The sequence below is a fragment of the Stegodyphus dumicola genome, chromosome 3 (genome assembly GCF_044657685.1).
Source record: "Stegodyphus dumicola isolate Sdum_Otavi_A_Nest chromosome 3, ASM4465768v1".
NCBI classification, from domain to species: Eukaryota; Metazoa; Arthropoda; class Arachnida; order Araneae; family Eresidae; genus Stegodyphus; species Stegodyphus dumicola.
Window position 1 is genome coordinate 90,004,302 of NC_140770.1, and position 7,256 is coordinate 90,011,557.

Sequence of the window (7,256 nt, forward strand, 5' to 3'; positions counted from 1 at the left end):
CACGGTTGATGAGACAATATATAAGTACCCTTTAAAAGTTTTAGTTTATTTTTAGGTGACATTTTAAATTTAAAAAAACCGTGTGGTGCAGAACACAAAATGCATGCAGACTGAATCATCCGAGTGTTAAAGTATTAAATGCCGTAGCAGGAGGTATGTAGATATATACGGCCTTTTCATGAAAGTGTTTCGATTTGAAAGCTTTTCACTCAGATCGCTACTTTTCTTGATGTGTTTGAAATTTGGTTTCATATTTGTTGTTTGTAAACCTGTTTTTCTCAATTTTCAACTTTTGTTTTAAGAAGTTAAATTATTTTCGAGATTATTCAATCTTCGTCTGATTAGCATTTTCTAATGATCTCTAGAACAATATTTTGCGGTATGAATTTAAATAGTATGGGGCACAACAGAGATCCCTAAGTTTCTGCATTGTTGGCACTCTTCTTCGCCCGATTCTGTTGAATTAGAGGTTTTAACTTTTCGTTAACATTTTAGTCTTGACGGAATTTTGGCTCGATGTAACAGGGTTCTTAGACCTATATTGAATGGGGTATTAGATTTGATAAAACGTTTTATCGAGTTAAATAACAACTACTTGATTGACTTAAATAAATGAACTTTTGTTCTGTATCACGCGAATTTTACAGTCTATTTAAATGAAGGATTTGGAACTTCAATTTCATATTGTCTGAATTACTCGCCATATCCCTAATGTTTATAAACTGGGAAATTCCCTTTCACAAGTATCTAATAAATCTCGAAGCGGAAAGGTGTATGTTGAGTTTCTAACGTGTGTTACATTCAACAGCTTATTTAATGAGAATAAAGATCTTTTTCCAAACCTTTTAAGTTTCAATTGCTACTTCGTAATTTTTGCTTTTATCAGCATAATTCCTTAAATTACACTCGTGGCTACTCCAGATAATTATGAGCGTAAGTAATTAAAACCATCTATGTTATAATATAAATTTTCATTTCGGCGTATTCAAACTGGTCCCATAATCTTTGCCAATCAGCAAGATCGCCGTCCTTTTATTTCCAACGAATGTAATTTTTTCTAATTTTAACAAACTCATAGGTTGTTGCCCTGTTCCTTGTGTATTTGGTTTGCATTTACCAATAGCCAGTTTTCAGTTTATATGTGCACTTAATCAGTTTTTCATAATACTCATCACATTTAATAATTTCGATCTCTTCGACGGTTTCGATCTCTTTAACATCAGTAATTTGACTTTGAATACCAGAACCGATTTCTTTCAACTATTTAAATTTTACATTTATCTGTTCGAACTGCTCTTCTATCTTTTCGTCTGTTTCATTTTCTAAGATTTTAATTTCGATTTTAGAAATTAATCTTGTTGAAAGAGATTTAAGAGTAGTTCTTTTTGAAAGCTTAGCCATTTTGAAATAAGTTCTAACAAGTCCTTCAAATTAATTTGATATCTTCCAATTTTAAGAACATTAAAGAAGGGAAGTTAAAAGGATCCAAAATTCATTTCTTTACAATAAAGAATAACAGCGCTTACCTTGTTGAATATTAAGGAGTAATCTAAGCTTACTCATTCATTCCAAACACTCCAGCACATTCATTTAATGAAAGAAAATGATGACTGTTATTTTGCAATAACGTATGAAACATTGAACACATATGTAAGATATTCTCTATATGTGAAATTAAAACATCAGACTTGGAAGAACATCTGTCTCATGCTTACGTAATCTTGAGATGACAGTATCACAAAAATCAGTCTTTCCAGGCGGATATCACAAAATATGTAAAATATAAGCAAGGATAACATGTTTATAAAAACATAATAATTTATTTCAAAGCCCAGATATTCACGGTGGTTCAAGTCTCCTCTTATCAGTGCCACGTTGAAAACCAACAAGATTCTCAGTATGTAGAAGAGAAAGTAATTAGAATGAAGTTCTACTTAAAGTGCTGACAAAGCTACATTAAAACAAAATAAATCGCACAGGAGGAGAATTAATTCCTACCCCCGATTGGATAGTATGAAAAAGAACGAAAATTTCATCCACCCAAACCCATCTGCGGGATTTCATATGTGGAAAAAGATGCACTTAATCAAAATATTTTTGATCACATTCGTTAAAATTAGTCTTTACTAACGGATAGTTAAAGAAAATAAAATGATCGTCCCCATAACTCTAGACTTCTGAGACTCATATATAAATTTTTATTTAATCATAGAAGGCCAATAAATTTATATCTGCATAATTTCGCATGAAACGATATCATTTTTGCATAAAAGATTGATGTAATAACGAATAATCAAGTTATTTAATTTCTTTCGTTATAAACTGTGAGAATTCTGATAACTGAATGCTACTGTAATATAAATCGAAAGAATTAATGCATTTTCAGCATTTCTTATATACTTTAAGGTTATTTAACACAAAGATTTAAAATTTTATTTCGTTTTCTTTCCTAGTTATTTAGATTAAAAGGACTTAATTTGAAGATTAAATTTTCTAAAAGAAGAATAATTTAAATTTTACAATTTATTAACAATTCCTTGAACAATGAACTCAGTTTCAAACTCTGAAAAAGTTTCAAGTTCTAATTTTCGTAATAGTCTTTCTATAACCAATCATCATACATTTACTGCATCCGATAACTATTCATGTGTCAAGAATTTATAGTTTCATTAATTTATTCAACCATCTGCAATCTCAATCAAAATCGTAAAAACAACCTTGTATTTAGCGTAAGTATATTCAAACACTCAATCAATTTCGAGGGCAGCTAAAGGTCCCTCCTCATCAGGAGAAAGAAATATCTGGAAAGAAGAAAATAAAGGGGAAGGAGTCTCAGAAACAAGTGGTCCTTATCAGCATTGCACTATCTGAAATCTGCTTTTATGTTGCAATGGTGTACGCATGGCTAATTTTCTGTCTTAGAAACTGAGATAAAGAGATACATATATCTAAAACTACTGAGATAGTTTGAAATATTTCGTGCATTTTCCAAAATAAATATGTGAATTGTTTTATCAACAATTACTGAGATAGTTTTAAATATTTTATATATTTTCAAAATAAATATGCGCAGTTTATTAATTATTTATGCTCTAGATTTAAATAAAATTATTATGATAAGTGACAGGAGTTTTGCTTCAGTTATTTTCTTTTGATATCCTTCGCTATAAAAAGAAACCTTTTTGCAGTCTGAATTCAATTTCATCCCATAAAGCAGGAAAACATTTCGTTTGGACTTCCGATAGTACGTTTTAATTCAAAATGATGAAAATTGCTGTAAGTATTGATGCGTTTTATTTCTGTTAATTTTACTTCAGTTAAATGCAAACAGCCCATTTGTAACTTTTAAAATTGTTCCTTTTATTCTCTCAACAAAATACTGCATTTTTTTCTGCATCTTTTAAGAATCTAATGTAGACTTTTAGAATTGAAAACAAATTTACTAGAAGTTCTCATTTGATTCTGTTCTTCTGAACTTCATACGAACTGATAAATTTAAATAATAATTATGTATTTCAAAGAATGTTTAGTGTTGCCAGAAAATTTTTATTTTAGAGTAAAAGTTAAATTAATATTTGGTTTGAATATATGAGCGAATATTTTAATGCGAATTTTACGAGTAAAGGCTTTTACAGGATTAAATTAACAACTGAATAAAGAAAGGAAATTATTAGAATTATAATATCGGAAAATTTAATGGCCTATGTTTTCCAATAGAAAGGAGAATTTAAGCAAACAAAATTTAAGTTTCAGTAACTTAGTTCACGATGCAGTTCTCAGTACAGGTGGTTATGGGTTCTATTCATGATTAAAGTAAAATTTCTATAATTCGACATAAAGAATTATTTTAAGAATAGTAGACACATTTTTCAATGATGCCTGTAAACGGGTAGAAGCATTCAGAGTCGAATGTTAATTGGATACATAAAATATTGTTTCATTAAGCTTGATAATACGAAAAGCAAATTCACGTCTTCAATAGTGTTTTGAGAATTATCATGAAGGTTCTAGTGCTTCTAGAACTGACATGTAATCTGAATTCCAAAATTAAGTTTATTCGAAGAAAAGCGTCCTTATGATATCTGTGAACACAAAACATTTTTAGATAAATGAATTTGGGAAAAACATTCTGAATTCATGAAAACAAGTTATGCAGTATTTTAACGTGAATCTCGTCATACTTTTGTAACCAGATAATGCAAGTAACACCTCAGAATACAGAGTCAACAAAGAAAATTGCTGAGGACTGTGAAGAGAAAACGAGATATATAATATTCGACAATTTATCTGAAAACTGAAGTCTGTGGCTTGATTTTCATTGTTTCAAAATTTTAGAAAAGGTGTTCTTCAACTTTGTTGTTTTTAAATTTCAGGTAAAGTTCAGAGAAGTTTTTAAAAATAATCGAAAAAAGTGTATACATTCAATTGAATATTATAAGATTGAAGGCACCCAGAAGGCGCGCTAAGAAGGTGGGAGAAATATCTTATATACTCCCTTTTTTTAAGGTCGACTGGGGCAATCGCCAAATCCAGCGTGTGGAGAATCATCATATTTTTAGTTCGGGCGCCACTGTAGAGACATTATTATTTTGGGAAGCAGGAGAAGTGAAAAAATGAGAAACGCCTTCACCGGGATTTGAACCATGGACCTCTGGAATAAGGGCGCAGCATGCAGACCACTACACAATGAAGGCCTCTAAGAAGGCGGGAGAAATATCTTATAAGCTTATAATTTTTTTTTTTGAAATGCTTCGGTATTCATCTGTTTCACTGAGGAGCAGATACTGTCATGATAAGCATCATATTTTCTGTTGTCTCAAAAATGACTTGCAGTGAAATAAATCGATTTTATCAGCTCACCTTTATGCCGTTCTAAATTAGTTTATGAAGTGATTGTGGATACTTAGTGAATCTAAATTTTTCTGTCATGTGTAATAAATGGAAATACGAAAATAAAATTCTAAATGTATAATTTAAAGTTTTATGTTATAATTAAAAGTTTGATGTTATAATTAAAAGTCTGAAGTTATAATTTAAAGTCTGACTTGGTTTTAAAATCATAAAAGGCATTATTATTATATTTCTCTTTTGCTAATAAAATCGTAATACCTTTTGTGTAGCTCTTTTAGCATTTGAAATCATTTTCGTAATAGTTTTCACTGTCTAGATTTGTAGTTAATCAAAAAGAAAAGATGTATGTACGTCTTGAAGAAAATTGTGTAGCAATATTCAATCTAGTGAGGATGTATGAAATTTATAAAAACAATGTCAAAAACTATAGGCGGTACAAAATTATTTTCCGGGGACTTTTCTTTTTATTCCTTTCTGTTATCATAAACTTTTAGATATACCTTACGCTCCTACAATTTGAAGTAGTAGATTACATGCTAATATTCTACATAACATCTTCATGAGCAACAGTAGAACATACGGAAAAAAAAATATGTTGCAAACAACCAGTGAACATTTGAAGGTTTTATATTCATAAAACAGCATAAATATAAATAATACAGAACGTCAAAACTATCATAATCAACTTTTGATTTATTTATATTTTCAGATCCTTTTCATGGTACTTGGTACTGCACTTGCTGGAGATTTGTTATTTGGAAGCGACTTGTCACTACCTGTGCACCCAATACGTTCTCTTGGATTCTATGGATATCCTGTCCGAACTTTAGGTTTATCTGGAATTTCTTCTGGGTTTAGGGATGTTTCTTCTGGATACAGAGATATTTCTTCTGGATACAGAGATATTTCATCTGGATACCTTGGACCATTAGGTTTCGGAAGTCCTTTTAACAGAGTTCTGATTTAAATTTTAATGGCTATCGCAAGACTCCGAATACTACTCGATATAACAATCAGCCTCTGTTCCGTTTAAATGTGGCTTATAGGAAATATGTTGTAAAATATGTGTATTTCTGATGTAAGGAAATAAAGTTTAATTGGCGTAATTTGGTAACAATTTCTAACTGCTGTATTATTTTTTCTAATTTTATTAAATTTATCTTGGGGCTGAAGAAATGGCTGTACGTACTAATTTATGAACGAAAGAGGCAAAACCACACAATGGTAATATAATAGGTATTGTTGAAATAACGTTTTTTAAAAGCACCTCAAAATAACGAAAATAATGGAGAATTCTCCAGATATGAATGTACATAGCGAATCTAGAACACTGAACTATAGTCACTATGCAGCCACGATGTTAATTTTGTAATGAAATATACAGTTCCAAGTACTGTATGAAAGCCAAGCACTGTATGAATTTACAGTATGAAAGCCACCATTTAATTATATCACTCTGACAATATTTTACTCTGGTTAAATTCTCATTCGACTTATTAACAGAATTCTCTCTATCATAAAATATAACTATTCAGATAAATAAAAATAACTAACAAGTTTGCTAGTAATAAAAAGTTTAATATTATGTAACTGAAACAATGGCAGCAAATAATTTCTTTTAGCTGGAGGAATGAAGCTTTTAAACTAGCAACCAGAATACATATGCACTATTCTAAAGTCTTTAAATTTCTTAATGCTGAAGGAATGAGTTTCTAACTCAGCAAAAATCAAGTCAAATGAAGATCTATTTAATTACGTAGATTAGTGTTAATAAGGTCACGTACATAACAAGGTAATAAACATAACAAGGTAATTAAGGTTACATAGATTAGCGATAATAAGGTATTGAGAAGCCTCTTTAAAAGATGAACAATTAAAACAAGTGACTCTCTTTTATTCAAGCTAGCCATTTCTTTTAGGTTTATTCGATTTGTGCGATTCTGGGGGTAATTTCATACGATGAAAATTTTATGCGATTACACTAGAAACTAATATAACCGTTATTTTTGAAATAAATTTATGTGGCCTCAACAATGCGAATGATTAACTGATCATCCAATTGATACAACTGATCATATCCAAAACTTTCCTGGTATAACAGCAAATAATTTCATGATACCGGAAATCGCTTGCTTATGATAACATATTTGAAAATTAGATAATGTATAGGAAACGCAGTAAAATTAGAGCTCTATATTCCTTACAACAACTAAACTAAATTTATTTGTAATGTATTTGCAAATTATAACGTCTAGTCTATATACTATACATCTGGTCTGTATAATAAATACTAGGTAGTATTTATTATAATATGTTTTAACAGAAGGGGATGAGGGGAAATTCCTTTTTAATGTCTATCTAATGCAATAATTAAGTTCATTTATAATAATTAATTAGTTTATAAT

At 30.0% G+C, this 7,256-nt stretch overlaps 1 long non-coding RNA gene across 1 annotated transcript; it reads left to right on the forward strand.

Moving 5' to 3' along the window:
- Positions 1–3,119: 3,119 nt before the first annotated feature.
- On the forward strand, positions 3,120–5,957 carry LOC146998040 (uncharacterized). The gene is made up of 2 exons (XR_015040232.1): positions 3,120–3,276; positions 5,561–5,957. It is a non-coding gene; the product is annotated as an uncharacterized LOC146998040 (long non-coding RNA).
- The last annotated feature ends 1,299 nt before the right edge of the window (positions 5,958–7,256 follow it).